Source organism: Bos javanicus, chromosome 12, assembly GCF_032452875.1.
Source record: "Bos javanicus breed banteng chromosome 12, ARS-OSU_banteng_1.0, whole genome shotgun sequence".
NCBI lineage: Eukaryota > Metazoa > Chordata > Mammalia > Artiodactyla > Bovidae > Bos > Bos javanicus.
In genome coordinates this window covers 13,654,255-13,673,969 of record NC_083879.1, presented here as the reverse complement: position 1 = coordinate 13,673,969, position 19,715 = coordinate 13,654,255, and the positions used below count along the sequence as shown (strand labels likewise).

Below are 19,715 nucleotides of genomic sequence, written 5' to 3'. Positions count from 1 at the left end.
TGCCAAACATGAATTTCACCTTATTAGGTGTTGGATATGTTTTTATTCCTCTAAATATCCTTGAGGTTTATTCCAGGAGACCTTTAAGTTAATTGGAAATAGTCTCAACCTTTTAAGTCTTGCTTTGAAGCTGGCTCAGCTGGTAAAGAATCCACCTGCAATGTGGGAGACCAGGGTTCAATCCTTGGGCTGGGACAATCCCCTGGAGAAAGGAAAGGCTACCCACTCCAGTATTCTGGTCTAGAGAATGCCATGGACTGTATAGTCCATGGGGCCGCAGAGTTGGACACGACTGAGCGACTTGCACTTGAAGCTTTATTAATCTAGGGTTAATTTTGCCCTACCAATGAGGCCATACTATTCAGGGTATTCTACCCAATACCTTGAGAATTGTGAGACTTTTCTGCTGTGACTGATGAGGGCACGAACTCTCCCCAGCTTTGTGATCACTAGGGATTAGTTCTTCCAGTCCTTTTCAGTGGTTCTTCTCTCGGCCTTGAATAGTGTCCTCATATGCATTTATCACCAGTCCTCAGCGGAAGTCTTGAAGTAGGTCCTCTTAAGTCTGGGAGCTGTGTGTTTATGGGCGTGTGTGTACATACACATGTGTCTGTAGTTCTTTTCTCCAGCACCCTGCCCTGCAAGCTCTGATGGACTTGACCTCCCCAGACTGCCTATTATGTCTTCACTCGAGGAAGCTGCAGGGCTCCTCCTCCCTGTGCTGCGTCCTGAAAACCCTCTCTTGGAAGTACCCCGGGAGTCATGTGGCTCGCCTTGTTTGTTTCCCTGTCTCTTAGGAATGATTGTCTTATACTGCCTGATGTCCATTATCTGAAAACCACGTTTGATCTATTTTATCTGGCTTTTTCATTGTTTCAGGTGGGAGAGCATTTTCAGTCTCTGTTACTCTCATCTCACCAGAAGCAGAAGTTTAAACATTTGCCACATATTTCATTTGAGTAAGGGCAACAATGATATCCAAATATTTAACAACTGTTAGGTCTTGGGCACTGACCAAACAACAGATGCTGGCCTGAAATGGTGATATGGCCATCCTGGTGTTTATCAGCTAAAGGTCAGTCCTGTGTAGTGATGAAACCCCATAATCCATCCAGTTCACTGGCTTGTCATTGACAGTCCTGAAGTCACAAAAGGAGTTTTGCAGTAAGATTGATCTAGCTTTGCCTTCTGACTCAGCCATTGCTAAGTGACCACCTGACTTAAATTTCTTCCCTTCCTTAATTTCTCATGTACTGCTGTAGAAAAGGTTAATTTCTACAACTTGGATCAAGGTTGCTAAGGTCGCTAGCATCTTGCCATGCCCCTGGGATACTCAGTAAAAGTGAGTACCCTTCCAGACCCTAACCAAACCTTCCTCCATGGTCCACATGTGTTCTTCAAGGCCAGCCACAACTCAGAGGGCGATTCGTCCAAAAAGAAAGTGGGGATTATACCCAGGAGCTCTTAGTGGAGGGAAGAGGCATGAAAGAGATGGTAAAGAAGCAGAAAATTGGGTAGTGATCACCATAACTCAGGAAACCTCCCAGTCATGCTGGTATAAAGTCAGTCCATGGGGGAGCTGATGTCCATGGCCACCGGAGAGGTCAGTGGTATCAGGGCCAGGTGTGGAAGTGTAACGCAAGGGGAGAGGTACCTGAACTCAGTTCTGAAAGCTTGGCAGGGGTCTGACCTGCATCCTCCCAGTGCATCCTTCTCTGCTTCTTAAGGTGATAGCATTTCAGAGCCATCCTAGCAGAGCCCCTTGACAGATGGGGGCCAAGAAGAATAGTGTGAGGGACACCTTGTGGGACTGGGTTTCTCTGGCATCATTCTCAGGGTTTGGGATTTCCTGCTCACGTGCGTGGCTCTCTTTTTCACTCTCCACTGTCAATGAATCAGGTAACGTCACCTGTACCATCAGCCCTTTCATTTCCTTTTGAGATGCTTTTCAACACACGAAGGCCCTTTGTATCTGTCACTTTTATTCTCCCTGGAAGTTTCTGTCCCGTTGGAACCATGAAGCCTAAACCCTTGTTTTCAACCTTTTTGTGTCCCCAGCACCCAACTCAAGCTTTGTGGACAAGTGCGTGGTGATGACGGTGTTTGATAAGTGTGTCACAGGGTTCTCTGTTCAAGCCCTCGAGTAAGGGTTGTTGCTGTTGTTAGTCGCTAAGTCCTGTCCAACTCCTGCGAGCCCGTGGACTGTAGCCTGCCAGGCTCCTCTGTCCATGGGGTTTCCCAGGCAAGAATACTGGAGTGGGTTGCCATTTCTTTCCCAGGAAGTCTTCTCAACCTTGAGACCAAACAAACCCACATCTGCATGGGCAGGTGGATTCTTTCCCACTGAGCCACCTGGGAAACCCCAAGTAAGGTCCCAGAATCAAACTGCATGATTCACACTTGATACATCCTCCCAGTTCACTCTGTGATTTTAGCTCAACTTAGCTCTGTTTGTGCAATAGACACTTTATGCAGAAATTATTCCTTTCCCTCACACCTCTGTCCCATCACTGCATGATGGAAGAAAGAAAAATACCTGTGATCAAGGTTTCAGATCCTTTTGACTGAAATACCCCGTGTTTAAAAAAACAAAAAAAGTGTTACGATCTGTTTTTGTTACAGTCAAAAGAAAAAAACCATAATTGAATAAGGGTCTGAATGCCCGAGCTAGCATTTCTACTCTGGCATTTCTGACAGATGGAGATTCCCCGTCCGGTTTCAACCAGCAGCTGTAGGTTAGCAGAGCCTCAGACTCTGTCCCTGACAGATCTGTACCTCCATCCTCCACTCCAGGGATGCTTCTGATATAAACTCAGCCTGATGGAGGCCTGTTGATCCAGAATATCCCCAGAACTAAGACGAAGAGAAAGATATATAGTAACACAGATAAAGAAACAAAACACCAGACAGTCCTCTGCCCTCAAAGAGTCATTTGATAAATGTGGCAAAAATGACCACGGTCGTAAGTGCAGCTCCAGCCCCGGGGGGCAGCCGCTGTCTGACTTGGGAATGTATTTACAGAAGTCGGTGCTCAGGCTCAGGGACCCAGTGGCTCAGCTGGGCAGATACTTGCAGTGAGAAGGCTCCTTGTCCTTCAGAGTGTGGACCGGCTCTTTTCAAGGGGATGGCGCGGATGCTGTGTAGGCCAGCATCCTCCCGAATTTTGCTGCCTCTTTCTTATGTGGCTATGTGCCCACGCATCTGTGTCACAGTGTACTGAGCGCCACAGAGCCTGGGCTCCTGGCTTATCTCTGCTCCCCCAGCCATTAGCACATGACTTAACATCCTTGTAGATAAGGAATGAGCAGAGATCTCAGAGGGACCCAGGACAGTAGATTTCTCAGCTCCTCAGTGTTCCAGCTGTAAAACTGAGTGATGGCCCTAACGTGGAGAGTGGCATGGTTGTGTTGGCACCATGGGTTATAGTGAGAAGAAAGAGGATATACGACACACACACAAACACACACACACACATATATCATGCCCCTCTCCCCTCCCTCTCCTCCTTCCTGCCGTGCTCCTGTCTGCTCTTTAAAGCACAGTAATATACAAAATAATATATTGGATTCTCTTTCTGCACAGGAGAAGCACTTAGCACCATTGTGGAGCCCTAGAGGTCTCTGAAGTGGAAAAATCCTAACTATAATTTACATTTGGATGTTGCTTTCGGGTTTGTAAATGGCCGGCATATAAATGTCCATCATGACATCTGGCATCCGCAGTGACAGTGGGAACTAGGCAGGGCAGGCGGGCGCCTCAGGTCTGCAGTGAGGAGCCTGAGGGGGACGTGGGGCTGAGCCCTGCATGTCGAGCATCCTGGCTCTCCCCCTGTGCCCTGGGTTTCCTGGAAGACTATAGGCGAACAGACCCTCACCACAGCCAGGAACGGATGGCCCACCATCTGCCTGTCCTCCGAGTCCAGTGATGCTGTGGGCAAATGTCTTTAGTCTCCCAAAGCCCAGCCTCCTCACTCATGTTTAAAGGGGGAATGATCTCGGAAAGATGTAATGAGGACTAGCTCATTAAATGATGGAGAAAGGATGTGGGAAAGATAGTGTTGTATAAAGGCTTAGTGACAGTTCAAAGCCAGAGGCCTCTGGGAATGAGCGAGAGGCAGGAGATGTGGACCCCCAAATGAAGAACAAAAACATTCTGTGGATTTACCACTGGACAGAAAGTAATTTCAAATGAAGATCTGTGGACTAATCTCTGCTCCTCACCCTGAACTCTCCAGGAAAAAAAAAAAAAATTACAATCTATTTTTCATGCCAGGCATGAATTCTCTGAGTTTTTCATGTTGAGGGATTGACACCCTGGAGGAGGACTTGACCAAAACATGTTGTTTGGAAATGTTCCTCAAAGTCTAATACCACATTCGGCCCAAAAGGCTGAATTCATTTTAAATGGCAATTTCTTAGCAAAATCATTCCACCTTAGTTTCCTTCTCTGAAAAAAAATCAGCCACTGAGATTTCTCAAAGTATAGCTAGAAATGACAGGCTATCAGAGAGTATGGTTTGGCATTTTCTAAATTAAAATTCATATTAACATGTAAATAATTAAATCTGGCCAGAGCATCAGATGTAACAAAGTATTTTTAAAGTCTGGCACTGCTCAGTTTTAATTTATTTAAAGACTGTGTGTGTATGTATAAAGAAGCTTAATAACATAGACATGTTCATTTAAGTTAATAAAACAGGATTACAAAGGGAAAAACTAAATTTAAGGAGAAAGCAGACATGCCAGATATGTGAATAGCATGGTGTGTTTGGGTATAGCACCTAATATTCCTGCAGAAAAAGCTGAGTGTAAACAGCTCTGAATTCTCTAATTCTCATTTCCAGGCACAGAAAAATATCCTGGACCCTCGGGGGCAGAGAGGAGTTTTTCTCTGGTGCTAAACTTACAGAGAAACGTTGCCTGTGGGAACCTGTACAGCTCTACCCGCTCTGTTTACCTAGAAAAGACCCTCTGATTTCCACCTAAAGAATTACTTCTTGGAATTTAGATAGATAACAGAACATTAACTTAGAAACAGACTGCAGGAGGCCTTTTTTTTTTTTTTTAAGGAAGGACACCAGGGCGATATTGTACCATGTACAAGTGTGGCACACACACGTGTGCTCCACACCTGCGGTTCTCACCCATCTCAGCACCAGGGACCGGTTTCGTGGAAGACAATTTTTCCAGGGATCAGGGAGAGGGGGGCAGTTTAGGATGATTCAAGCCGTTACATTTATTGTGTTCTTTATTTCTCTGATTATTACATTGTGATATATAATGAAATAACTGTACAGCTCACCACAATGCTGAATCGGATCATCAGGCAATAGATTTTCGTAAAGAGAGCGCAACCTGGATCCGTGGCATGCGCAGTTCACAGGAGGGTTCGCGCTCCTATGAGAATCTAAGCCACCGCTGATCTAATGGGAGCCAGAGCTCAGGACGCGATGTGAGCAATGGGGAGTGGCTGTAAATACAGATGAAGCTTGGCTCGCCCGCTCACCACTCAGCCTCCTGCTGGGCAAGCCAGTTCCTAACAGGCATGGACTGGCATCAGTCCGTGGCCCAGGGATTGGCCCTGCTCTGCACACTCAAATATACATAATACTCATCATCGAAGTGATTAGCTAATATGTATCAAGCATTTCTTATATTCCAGGCACTCTTCCAAGCCCTTTATGTGTTTTATGGTCATTATCATGACCACCCTATCAAGTGGTCATTTTTATTCCTCTTTCTACAGATGAAGTATGGAGATAGGCTAGTTTGCTGGACAGGAGGGCAGGCCCGCCCTTGAATTCAGGACTCAGACCATTCCTTAATCCATTGCAGCCTTTCTGTTTGATTTCTCTTTCCTTTCCATCTTCAGCTCTTATTTTCCCCCTTATTTCCTGATTCCTACCCAGAGTCTACATTTCCTTTCGTTCCCCCTCCATCTTTATTTTCCCCCATCTTTATTTTTCCCTTAATTGAACATAATGTAAAATCAGAGACAGTGTGTATTAAATATGGCTTGTGCTCCCTATGTAAAATGTTAGCAGTAGTCGAATCTGGATTTTATTTCTACCTCTTTTGTAAGCCTGCTTTCATAAAGTGACTCTGACTTATGCCATTAGATTCTAGCATTCATACTTTGGCATCAAAGTAAGTTGTAGTTAAAAAAAAAAATGGTACCCATTCCTGTCCTGAATTTTTGAAGTGCACCCAAGCAAAATTGTCTTTGTACGAATTTAGATGATACCGTACCACCCTCCTGCCTCTCCGTCCCATGGCTGTAGGATCAGGTCTGTGTTTTGCAGCCATGAGCTGGCAGGAAGGTGTTAAATGCAACACGGACGAGCGCTGAGACCTGTCCTGTAGTGTCCTCTGTGGTCTTGAGCACCCCCTCGCTCCTCTGCCTCTCAGACTCATTATCGGTAACATGTGAGTAACAATCACAATCACATCATTTTCCAATGATATGAAGAGGAATGACTGGCAGAAACCCTCATCGCTCTCACTGTTCAGTTAATAAGCTAAATATCAGTATAAAGAACACCAGATATCATTTGCTCTAGAATCTTCCATGCATCTGTGCAGTGACCCTACGGTTCTAACCGCCGTGCATTGCCTTGTCTTGTCCCCTTAGTAGGAACTCTTGTCCCCTTAGTAGGAACTCTTGTCAATTCTGTGAATTTTGCAGTTTCTTTTATTCACTTCACAAATATTTCTTGAGGGTGACACCAGGTGCCAGGGACTGTATTAGACCCGAGAGTTAAGGTGATATTTCCACAGTGGAAAAATTAAATTAATATTAGATTAGTCTGTGATTTAAATACAATACACGATTTGAAGTTTCCTTTAGAAGTGTGAAGTGTTTACTTTAAAATAGGCTCTATTTTCTCTCCAAGTCCACAGCCCTGTGCTGATCTTATTGAAAGAGACCAACTATGTGTTCCTTGAGCCCCATCAAACAGTAAGTTTAAATCGAAACCTACATAAATTGTTTAAGATAATATGCCGTGAATGTTTTCTGTGATGCTACACATTGAATATGCTTTCCTTTGTTCCTGTTTAAATTTATGAGATGTTACCTATCTCCCAGATGCCTTTGCAACTGAAACTAAGGTTGATAAATAAAATGAAAAGGTTAGGTCCTGTATATTACCTTGGAAAGATGTAGGTTTCACAGGTAAGATCTCTATAAAGACGTTTCGAGGCTGTGAAATACCACCTCTGCATCTGATGCAAAGAGGCAACCCATTGAAAAAGACCCTGATGCTGGGTAAGATTGAAGGTGGGGGAGAAGGGGACGACACAGGATGAGATGGTTGGATGGCATCTCTGACTCAATGGATATGAGTTTGAGTAAACTTCAGGAGTTGGTGATGGACAGGGAAGCCTGGTGTACTGCAGTCTATGGGGTCACAGAGAGTCGGACACTACTGAGCGACTGAACTGAACAGCGGGCTTTATATCAATATCACGCCTGGCAATTACCCTGACTTTGAAGAAGAGGAAACGTCTCTGCAGAATGAAGAGGCATTGAATGCCAGAAACAAATATGTGGACATAAACTCTCTAGCCCTCCCACGTACACGTGGAGCGTGCCTACTTCTTGGAAAGTTGGGCAGATAAACAGATAAAGGTGTCGCTGGTGGCTCAGAGGTTAAAGTGCCTGGAATGTGGGACACCCGGGTTCGATCCCTGGGTCGGGAAGATCCCCTGGAGAAGGAAATGGCAACCCACTCCAGTACTCTTGCCTGGAGAATCCCATGGAGGGAAGAGCCTGGTAGGCCACAGTCCATGGGGTCGCAAAGTCGGATACGACTCAGCGACTTCACTTTCACTTCACTAATCAGATAAATAAATGGGTAAAAATTGAAAACCGCTTCTTACGTGTTTGACTGAAGAGTCAAAAATATTTCTCAGCGTTCAACAGCGTTTCACCTCTACTTTCTGCTCCCTCGCCATAAGCGTGTCAGTGAGGACAAAGCCGAGAACACCACAAGCCTATTCAGTCCTTTCCCCCCATCATTATGTAACAGTCCTGGTGTACAAAGTCACTTAACATCGTACAGAGAGAAAATTAATCATCGGCTAATGAGATAGGGATGTGAAAAGTTTGAAAGAAGCAATTTAGAGGCCCCAATTAGGGTCTATTCTTGAGGGCCTCCTGTGAGCATCACTGGCTGATCCCAGGTCCAGGAGGGTGAGAAGGGGATGAAGGGGGAGAGAGCAGGGGTCGGGGAGGGCAGGAGAAGAGGGAGGAAGGGAAAAGAAGCTTCTGGGCAGACAAAGAGGCTTTCACAGCGCTCCAGATGAGAGCTACTGCTGCTGCTGCTGCTGCTAAGTCTCTTCAGTAGTGTCCGACTCTGTGCGACCCCAGAGACGGCAGCCCACCAGGCTCCCCCGTCCCTGGGATTCTCCAGGCAAGAACACTGGAGTGGGTTGCTATTTCCTTCTCCAATGCATGAAAGTGAAAGGGAAGTCACTCAGTTGTGTCCGACTCTAGCGACCCCATGGACTGGAGCCCACCAGACTTCTCCATCCATGGGATTTTCCAGGCAAGAGTACCGGAGTGGGGTGCCATTTCCTTCTCCGGGATGAGAGCTAATGTGAGCCTAAATAGCCATGGGGAGGGAAAAAGATGGCATAGAAAACCCTTTAAGGGTAGGTCTGTCTAAAAGGCCTACCCTGGATATTTGCCCACAAGAGGTTACAAACTGGAAACTGAGAGGAAGGGCAGGTACCAGTGAAATAAATAGGAAAGGGGTTTCCCTGGGGGTCCAGTGGTGAAGACTCCACACTTCAAATGCAGGGGACATGGGTTTGATCTCTGGTCAAGAAACTAGGAGATCCCACATGCCACGTGATGTGGCCCCCAAAAAACGGAAAACCCTAAAGTTACTTCATCTGCTCAAGAACATCTCGGCGGACTGGAGTAGGGTGGATGTCCTATACACTGTAAATAGTTTGCCGTGGAGAACATTCAGCTAAGACACAGAAACAAGCGGGAGAGGGCCAGGAGGCTGCAGAGCAGGGGAAAGAACTCAGTGCGGTCCCATCGCCTCCTGGCAAATAGACGGGGAAACAGTGGAGACAGTGGCTGACTTTACTTTCTTGGGCTCCAAAATCACTGCAGATGGTGACTGCAGCCATGAAATTAAAACACTTGCTCCTTGGAAGAAAAGCTATGACAAACCTAGACAGCATATTAAAAAGCAGAGACATTACTTTGCCAACAAAGGTCTGTCTAGTCAAAGCTATGGTTTTTCCAGTAGTCGTGTATGGATGTGAGAGTTGGACCATAAAGAGGACTGAGCACCGAAGAATTGATGCTTTTGAACTGTGGTGTTGGAGAAGACTCTTGAGAGTCCCTTGGACTTCAGAGAGATCCAAATAGTCAATCCTAAAGGAAATCAGTCCTGAATATTCATTGGAAGGACTGATGCTGAAGCTGAAGCTCCAATACTTTGGCCACCTGATGCAAAGAGCCAACTCATTGAAAAAGACCCTGATGCTGGGTAAGATTGAAGTTGGGGGAGAAGAGCATGACAGAGGATGAGATGGTTAGATGGCATCACCAACTTGATGGACATGAATTTGAGTAAAGTCCAGGAGTTGGTGAAGGACAGGGAAGCCTGGCTTGCTGCAGTCCAGGGGTCACAAAGAGTCAGACATGACTGAGTGACTGAACTGAACTGATAAGTTCCCAACACAAGGAAATAGGGGTCACCCTGTATGCCAGGAGACTTGGCAATGGCCCTCAAAACTGGAGCCAATGAACAACAAAGCTTTCAGAAGAAATAAACATTAAGGGGAAGGCAACTAAATGGGATATGTCTAAGGGCGTCTTGTCTCCTGTGGCCAAGCATGACCTGCAAAGAGAAATTTGCTGGGGAATTGGATGGGGCAGGAACTTACTGAAAGACTTGTCCTGCTTTCGTATAAGACGCTGAAGGCCCAGGAGGGAACATTCAGGACAGGAGGAGAACCTAAAAAACACAGATCAGGGCAATTCAGTGCAGAATGCAGAATTGTCTGTTTTGTTTCACAGTACCAACTGCGTGCTGCACGACAGCACCCTGAGGAGACCAGATGCGTGTTCCAGTTGATTGGGGTCCTTCGATGGATGTCACCTTTGTGACGGAACTGCCAGAAAGACCCAAATCATGAACAGACATGAAGCTGTGGGCACCGCCTGGCACAGAGCGGGCACTCCAACCTGACCACTGTCTTTCAGTCACGATGCACCCAGTCAGCAAAACCACAGAGTTTAGAATTCAGAAAGGGAGCAAGCACTCCTGATCAGAGAGGCCAGTGTCTGCATGGCTTGTTTCTAGAGAAAACCCCTAGACCTCAGGAAAGCGGGTCTTCGAGGACAGTCACACATAGAAGGACTATGGGAGCAGGATGCCCAGGGCGGCTGAGAGGAAACTCAGGTGTTCCTGTGACCATTCTCCATAGGTTTGAGCAGTAAAGGTGGGAGAGAACTCGACCTGGGAATAGTCCAGGAGTCCAGGCCAAAGACAGCAGATAGATAGCTGTTGTTCAGTCGTGTCCAACCCTTTTCGACCCCACGGACTGCAGCACGCCAGACTCCTCTGTCCTGTCCTTCACCATCTCCCAGAGTTTGCTCACACTCTGTCCATTGAGTTGGTGACACCATCCAACCATCTCATCTTCTGCTGCCACCTTCTCCTCCTGCCCTCGATCTTTCCCAACATCAGGGTCTTTTCCAGTGAGTCAGTTCTGTGCCTCAGGTGACCAAAGTATTAGAGCTTCTGCATCAGTCCTTCCAATGAATGTTCAGGGTTAATTTCCTCTAGGATTCACTGGTTTTATCTCCTTGCTGTCTAAGGGACTCTCGAGAGTCTTCTCCAGCCCCACAGTTCGAAAGCATCAATTCTTCTCCGTGTATCAGTCAGTATCTCACAGTGAAAACCATTAGAGGGACTTTCTTAGTGGCCCAGGGGTTAAGACTCAGCTTCCGGTGCTCAGGGGGTATGGGTTCAATCTCTGATGGAAGAGCTAAGATCCCACATGCCTCCAGGCCAAAAAACTGAAACACAAAACAGAAGCAATATTGTAACAAATTCAATAAAGACTTTAGAAAATGATCTACATCAAGAAATTTAAAAAGTTGGACAACAGAATGGGTTATCCTGGGAGGCAGCAAATACAGAGGTGGTTGTCATTAGGTGTATCCCAATAAAGGCAGGATGCAGAGGCGTTGGAGACTGCAAACACACAATGACCAAGCCCAGGACTTTCGATTCCAGTTCCAGCTGTATGCCTCTTCAGCTCTGTTGCTTTGGGCAAGTCACTTCACCTCTCTGGGTTTTCTCATCTCCAAATTGAGATGGTAGGACTAGGAAATGCCCGAGTCCCCTGCAGCTCTGAAATGTGATGGTCTGTGATAATGCCCAGTCGCCTTTGCTTCCTTCTCTGATCGAGCCCATCCTGCCTGGCAGGCACCGTCCACCATCTTTATGCCTCACTGGTGAGGCCATTGTGTCTGAGGAGTGTGTTCCGCAAGCCCAGGGGACACAGAGCGGCTCCCTTGGAGTGTGACAGCTCGGGCCTCTGTACCCAAACTGCCCTGGCAGAAAATTCAAATCCCCCGGCCCTCAGGGTGAATGAATTTCCCAGAACCTTTGATGGGCATTTACCTCCCACTCCATCAGAACGTGTCTGGTTCCCACATGCACGTTAGAAAAATCTGACAGAGCCCTTTCCAGCCGTCAGTTCTTCCCTGCACCAGTTTGGGTCAGAAGTTCTGAAAAATCCCGTTCACTTGGCGTCATGTCATATTTACAGACACGGGCACAGATCTTCTGTCTCAAGTTAGCTGTTGACAGCTGCGTGTCCTCTAACTGCCAGCATTGCATCTGCCATAGGAGACAGAGGGCTTTACTGATGGGATGAGGTCTTTGTAAGGCGTGCACAGCCGGGCGGGGCTCCAGGAGCTTACTTGGGATATGCACCTTGGGATTAAATGGCACACACCTCTGCGCCTCCCAGTCTCTTCGGGAAGATCACAGCAGCATTTTCAATTTTGCTTTCCTCAAGATTCTGCTAGTTTGTGTGCATGCATGCTAAGTCACTTCAGTTGTGTCCGACTCTTTGTGACCCCATGGACTGTAGCCCGCCAGGCTCCTGTGTCTGTGGGATTCTCCAGGCAAGAATACTGGAGGGGTTTACTGTGCCTTCCTCCAAGGGATCTTCCCAACCCAGGGATCGAACCTGTGTCTCTTACATTTACCTGCATAGCCAGGCAGGTTCTTTACCACTAGTGTCATCTGGGAAGCCTCACGTAACTGTTTAAAAGTACACAATTACATTAACATACAGTCTTTGTGATCAGATTGTTCTCAACAAATATATGGCAGTCTTCTAGGATTGTATTTCCACAGAGGAAAAACTGAAGGGCTGTTCTGCCCACAGGGGGCTGGCTTTGAACCCTTCTTCTAAGAGAATATTTAGAACTATCTTTATGTTTCTGATCCTGATAAGGATGTTGTGGAAATACCTTTTTTATATGCCCGGTGCGTATGTAGAAGCCATCCTTTTTAAGACTCAGGTCAGCTGTCACCCCCGCCCCCCTTCTTGGGTTCCTTCAATGATGCTATCCCTCTGGATCAGTCTCCTAGGGCTGTCGTAACAGAGAACAGAGTGGGAGGGCTTAAAGCAGAAATGTCTTCTCTCATGGTTTTGGAGGCAAGAAGTCTGGAATCAAGGTGTTGCCTGGGCTGTCTTATCTCCGAAGGATCTAGAGGAGAACCTGTTTCGCACCTTTCTCCTAGCTGCTGGTTTTCGTCAGTGCTCCGCTGGACTCCTTGGCTTGCAGCCTCCTCCTCTCAGTCATTGCTTCCATCTTCTCTGTGTGTCTGTCTGTGTCTTTCCTCTTCTTATAAGGACCCCATTCCTGTTAGATAGGGCCCACCCTAAGCAGAGTATGACCTCACCTTAACTTGATCACATCCGCAAAGACCCATTTCTAAATAAAGTCACATTCTCAGCTTCCTAGGGGAATTAGGAATTCAACACACCTGTTTGGGGGACACAGTTTAAGCCATGACAACCCCTGCCCCAAACGGGTTCCGATGCCCCCTTCTCTGTATTTCCATAGCACCTCTTGGTTAAATGTTCTTCAACAGTTCTCCCACGGTATTGTCATTTTCTGTATAGCTGTTTCTGCCACTAGACTATTGATTTCACTAAGAAAGGACTTCCATCTTTGTCTTTGCAGGCCAAGTACCTAGCCAAAGTCCAGCATTCAAATGTTAGTCAAATGAAATTTACCATCATCATGATTTTTTAAAGATAATTTTATGTATTTATTTATTTTTGGCTGTGCCTGGGTCATGGAGAAGGAAATGGCATCCCACTCCAGTGTTCTTGCCTGGAGAATCCTGTGGATCGAGGAACCTGGCAGGCTATATAGTCCATGGGGTCGCAGAGAGTCGGACGTGACTCAGCTAACACTACAGCGCTGCTGTGCGGGCTTGTCTCTAGTTCTGGCGAGCAGTGGCTGATCTCCGTCGAAGTGCATGAGCTTCCCATTGCAGCAGCTTCTCTTGTTGCAGAGCATAGGCTCTAGAATGCATGGGCTTCAGTTTTTTTTGTGGCCCATGGGCTCCGTAGATGTGGTTTCCAGGCTCCAGAGCACAGGCTCAGTAGTTGTGACGCATGGGCTTAGATGTTGTTCAGTCTCTAAGTCATGTCCGACTCTTTGCAATCTCCACTATCTCCTCCACTATCTCCCAGAGTTTGCTCAAATTCATGTCCATTGAGTCAGTGATGCCATCCAACCATCTCATCCTCAATCACCCCCCTTCTTCTCCTTCCTTCAGTCTTTCCCAACATCAGGGTTTTTTCTAATGAGTTTGCTCTTTGCATCAGGTGGCTGAAATATTGGAGCTTCAGCATCAGTCCTTCCAATGAATATTCAGGGTCAATTTCCTTCAGTTCCTCTGAGGCATGTGGAATTTTCCCACATGAGGGATGGAATCCATGTCTCCTGCTTTGGCAGGTGGATTGTTTACCACTGAAACACCAGGGGAGCCCCATGGTGATGTTTTATGTGTCTGCAGTGTTGATAACATACTTATTTAAGGTTACATTAAGTAGATGTGAAAATCCATACTAATGTCGTAGGCAACCGTTACCGTTTGTCGACCATATGTTAGATGTTATGTTAAACACTTTGGGTTTTTATTTAATCCTGTTTAATCCACCCAAGAATATTAAGGTTGAAATATGATTATCCCCATTTTATGGCTATTATAAGTGAGATTTAACACGGTTAGTTCAGTTTCCTGAGGTCACACAGCCAGTATGTGGGAGACCCAGGGGCCTGCCCATAGGCCATCTGACTGCAGACGCAGGCACTTACAGGTCTGTACCCGATTGTCCTGAAGACTGTCCTCTCTGATGCTCCCGTTTTGTGGATGTAGTGTGTTCAGTGTTCATGTTCGCCTTTACCTAATGAAGATGCTGAAGCTGAGAGGAGTTGAGGAACTTAACTTCTGTTCACCTGGCTGTGCCCACATCTGTCTACTTCAAGGTCACCCTTTTTAGCATCTGCTTTTCCCTGTTGATCATAAAATGATTTTTAAGGCTATTAAAGGAAAGGCAGACCTGGATTGGAAAAAAGCATTGCCTTAATAATCCATAAGCTTAACTGATCTTACGGAAGCAAGACTTGTCAATTGCAGTGAGAAACCCTTGTGAAAAACAGCATCACCATCCTCAACTCCAAGAAAAAGAATGTCCCCATATATCCCATTGTTTTGAGTCAGCACTTCTTGAGAAAGGAGGGGAGTTACTGCACGTCTCTTGGGACCCCTCCTGCCTGTCTCTGCCTGTACATGCCCTGGGCCCTGAACCCCATGCCTGGCAGCTCCCTGGGCTTCCTCTGGTAGGAGGAAGGGGACCCCAGCACCCTGCTTCTGGGACTCAGCATCCCGCTGGGTTGACCTGGCAGTGCCCTGCCCCGTACTCCGGGACCTATAACCAGAGTGTTTGCTTCCTCCTGCAAACCCCAGGCGTCACTCCTGGCATCTCGGAGTGTCTTACTTCTCCAGCCTGAGTCTCCACTCAGGTAACCTGCCCGATTGCGTAGTTTTTCTTGACCTGTGACCCCATAGTGTTGTTGCCAAACTCCAGTTTCCCCTGGAATGAGTCAGAGCCGTGGACCAGGGTGGCTCAGGCTTTGTGACCTGCTGACAGTGTCTCCTGGCAAAGTCGGCCAGCCTGGCTTCGTGTTTTGTCTGCTGCTCACGATCTCTCGCCATCACCAGACCTCAAGTGCTACCAGTTGGCCTGATTCCCACCTTTTTTTCTCTTTTCTTCTCTTGGGGCGCTGTGTCCTGCCTCCTGTGCTGCCCTTGTTCTTGGCACTGACAGCATATGTCCGTCCACTCGGCCACAGTCCAGCCCACACCTAACTCAGTTCTGTCCAGCCTTGACCATACTATGCATTGCCTTTCTTTCAAATGGGATCTAGTGCTCACCTTAAATATGAGATTCTTTACTGAGGCAATGCCTAGAAGGACAGAAAAGGGGAAAGCCACTGCTCGGGGCAGCAGTTGAAGAGAGCAGGAGGGATGGAGGGCAGCACAGAACCCGGCTCAGGGCCTCTGGCCTGGCAGAGGGCACACCTGGCCTTCAGTGGCCACCATCCGGTGGTGCCACACTGGCTCGAACGGCAAGATCCCCTCATCACATCACGGCCACACCGTCACGTGCGCCCTGTACTGTGGCCTCAGGATTATTCGGACTTCTCCTATCAGGCTCCCCCTGGCTGGCCCCTTCCTGGACGACTCTTAGCCCTTTGCACCTCCGTTCACATGTCTCAGCTCTTCTGCTGAGGGTGGTCCTCATCCTTCCTGCTCTCTTCAAACTCGGTGATTTCTCCCAAGTGGGGAATGTGTTGCTGTTACCTGCGTAACTCCAGATCCTGGCAATTGTATGTGCTCAGCATGTGTCAAATGAATGGATGGATGGATGGATTCGACTGCCATACCTCAAAAGCTTGCAACACAAACCGCAAGTCGCCCTCTGAAAAATGGTCATCTGGTTGATAAAACACTAAACCGATTCAACAGGATTTTTGTTTCTGTTTTTGTCTTGTCCAATTGGGGAAAGACAATTAAAATATTTTCTGAGCTACAGCCTTGCTGTCTCTGTGATCGCAGCTAGCCATACAGAGAGCAGCTGGACCTGGCTGCAAACTTGGCAATAAGTGATGCTTCCTCTTGCTTAAGTATAGTTTCTAAAGAAAAAAACTGTAGAAGAAATTTCTATTATATACTTGTCATGTTCATTCACTCAGTCGTGTCTGACTCTTGGCAACCCAGTGGACGGTAGCATGCCAGGCTCCTCTGTCCTTCACTGTCTCCCAGAGTTTGCTCAAACTCATGTACACTGAGTTGATGATGCCATCCAACCATCTCATCCTCTGCTACCCCCTTCTTCTACCCTCAACCTTTGCCAGCATCAGGGTCTTTTCCTGTGAGTTGGCTCTTCATATCACGTGGCCAAAGTATTGGAGTTTCAGCTTCAGCATCAGGCCTTTCCGTTGAATATTCAGGATTGATTTTCTTTAGGATAGATTGGTTTAATTTCTTTGCCATCCAAGGGACTCTGAAGAGTCTTCTCCAGCACCACAATTCAAAAGCATCAGTTCTTCGGCACTCAGCCTTCCTTATGGTCCAACTCTCACATCTGTACATGACTACTGGAAAAACCATAGCGTGGACTATGTGGACCTTTGTCGGCAAAGTGATGTCTCTGCTTTTTAATACGATCTCCAGGTTTGCCATAGCTGAATCGAATTATTTCTTGCTGCAGTTTCCCACCTCCTCCCTCTTTTCCCTGAGTGGAATTAGAGCTCACCGTCTCTCAAGTTCAAAGCAAGACGAGGAACTGACTCTAAGAGCATCCATTGTCTCCTCACCTTTGTCTTGTTATGCATGTGTCTCTCACACCTTCAAAACTTGTGCGTTTTCTTTAATGCATCCGTCCAAAATACACTCCTGTGCTGTTTGAGAAAACAGTTTTCATGTGTTCATATATTGTTAAAAAGTAATGGGTTCATAATTTTTTAAGTCTAATCTTTCTTACCTTTTCCCCTCAAATACAGAATCTCAGATTCTTTGAGGTCCAACATAATTTAAGCACTAATTCCTTGCGAAGTGCTTTGCAGACTACTGCACTCACCATGCGGATTTCATTAAGCCCTCCCCAATCTCTTTGTATTCACATCTCAGAAAAAGCAAAGTAACTCTTGCTGTGTATTCAGATTTTTACTCAAGAGTTGTTAATCTTTTGTTTCTATTTCTGAAGATGTCTTTATTTATTTGGCCTTCAAAAAGAAAACAGAAGTCTGCCACAACTAAAAGAGAAGTCAAGGGCTGGACCCCTCGTCTCATTTGGGGAAACATCTGGTTATTGCCATTCACGGAGCCCTCATTTCAGGGTTTGCCGTCCTGAGTGGTTTCAGCCGTAAATCACCCTGTGTTGGCAAACAATAGTAAGAGCCAGGCCAGGAAAGAAACAGACAAATCTCATGTATGGAACGAGATTAAATAAAGGCATCACCATGCCAATATTCCCCTTGGCAATATGTCTATTTCTAATATGTTCTCCTTAGCAGCCAATAAGTTATGTCAGTGATGATGACATTGGAAGCCGTTCTATTCTGGACCTTCTCCTTTAGAACTGGCATCTGGATCAGAAGGCTGTATCTTGATTTTTTTTTTTTTTTTAAAGAGTAGAGTACATTTGTAGTAGTGGCACGCATTATGTGAATGATAGTGTTGGGTCATTCTCAGTGGAAACTTTCAAGTGGTTATAAAAAGAGATGTATTTAAAACCAGGGCCAGAGACCTGGGCCCTAGTTCTGACTCTGCCATTCATTTGCTCTATGATGTTGGAAATCTGACTTTCCGGCTTTAAGCCTTGATTAGTTTATCTGTGAAATGGGAATAAGACTGAAACTTCATGAAAATTTCAAGTGAATAAGCAGAGTGTTAGACCTGTCTCTGTCACTTCCAAATTTTGATATTTGTACCTCACTTTGTTTTGAGCAGTTATCAGTGCAGAATCCTGGAGTCCTCAGAGGTTCGTGCTCGCAGAGACTGTCCACTCAAAGCCCCATGTGAGACACAAAGATACTGAGGGCCATGATTATATAGAAGAAGGGCCTAGGATGTCAGGGCCACTGCTTTGAAAGACAATGCTTCTTTGGCATTTACATGGAGGGTTTCTTTAAAAAAAAAAAAAAAAAAAGGCAAAAACCAAACCCAAAACCCCACCTCCTTTTACTGAAGTGAGGCTGGTATGCAGTCAGATTAAATGAATCTCCTCATAAATGGGCCAGTGGTCCTCTTGGGGTCATAAAGCAGGATCACCCTGCTGCTTCCGTTCAGCCCAGAAGAGAAGCGGAAACACCCGAAGTAGCTAGAAGAAAGCTCTAACAGGCTTCTTCCGGGAAAGGAAAAGTTGATGCTGGGCCTCTGTCCTGGCCTGTCTTAGCAAACAGAGCCTGGAGTTGTCCCTTCCTCACCTGCCTCTGGGCATAGCTGACCTGTCAGCTCAGCCAAGCAAAGAGTGAGGCCTCCCAAGGGCCTGAGGCACCAGCTGGACATGAGCACCCCAAAGGAGAGGGGGCAGGAGGGAAGGAGGGGAATGCGCTAGAATAATGGCGGAAAAAAGAGAAATTAGAGAAGAAAACTTCATTCTGGTTGTGGAGGGTCGCCAGCGGTGTCTGAGCTGCTGATCTGTCTGCCTGGGAGCAGTACCACACCGCCAGGGAAAGTATTTGTTATCTGAAAATGGAAGAATCCTCAGGAGAGAAATCTCCTTGCAGCTACTCACAGACACAGTGCACTGTAACAATCCCCACCCTTAGAAAGGCCTTACTAATTAAAAAAAAAAAAAAACTTTTATATCCCTTTGAAATGACTTATTTTATTATCACACTAAAAAAAAAAAAAATTCAGTGTTTATATTGGAAAACCCATCGTTTTTGTGCCCTTCCATTTTTATTGCAGGGCATAAAGCTGTATTTTTTATATTCCACAAATAAAGATTTCAGAAGGGCAGTCAATTATTTGCTGATTGAATTAGAGGAAGAATGTGTGATTATCCCACAGATCTCAGAAATGTATATAGCTAATTTTATGCCCACATGTATCTAACCCATGGGCTTCCCAGGTGTCTTGGTGTTAAAGAATCCACCCACCAGTGCAGGAGCCGCAGGAGATGTGGGTTTTATCCCTGGGTCAGGAAGATTCCCTGGGGAAGGAAATGACTACCCATTCCGGTATTCTTGCCTGGAGAATCCCACAGACAGAGGAGCCTTGCGTGCTATAGTCCATGGGATTGCAAAGAATCAGATTCGACTGAGTATGCAGATAATGTATCTAACCCAGCCTTTGTAATTATAATCACTCTTTGTTTTTCATTTCCCGGTGGAAATAGGAGAGGTTGGACCTGAATGCATCATTATAAAGTATGCACGTCTAAATTGAACTTTTCTTAAATCTAGGTCATTTGGATAAGAAGCCTCTTTTGATAAAACCAGGTTGACAATTGGATTCACTGGGCACTTCAGTGTTAAATATATTCTTCCCACCTCCTTGGTCATAAGCCAGTCACATCTGCATTGGAAGTTAAGAAACAGAAAATAGAGTTGACAATAATAGCAGAGCTTCCTGGTTC

At 46.2% G+C, this 19,715-nt stretch overlaps 1 protein-coding gene across 14 annotated transcripts in view; it reads left to right on the top strand.

The window, feature by feature from the left end:
* ENOX1 (ecto-NOX disulfide-thiol exchanger 1) overlaps window positions 1-19,715 on the top strand; it is a 680,109-nt gene that overhangs the window by 472,153 nt on the left and 188,241 nt on the right. The window lies entirely within an intron of this gene.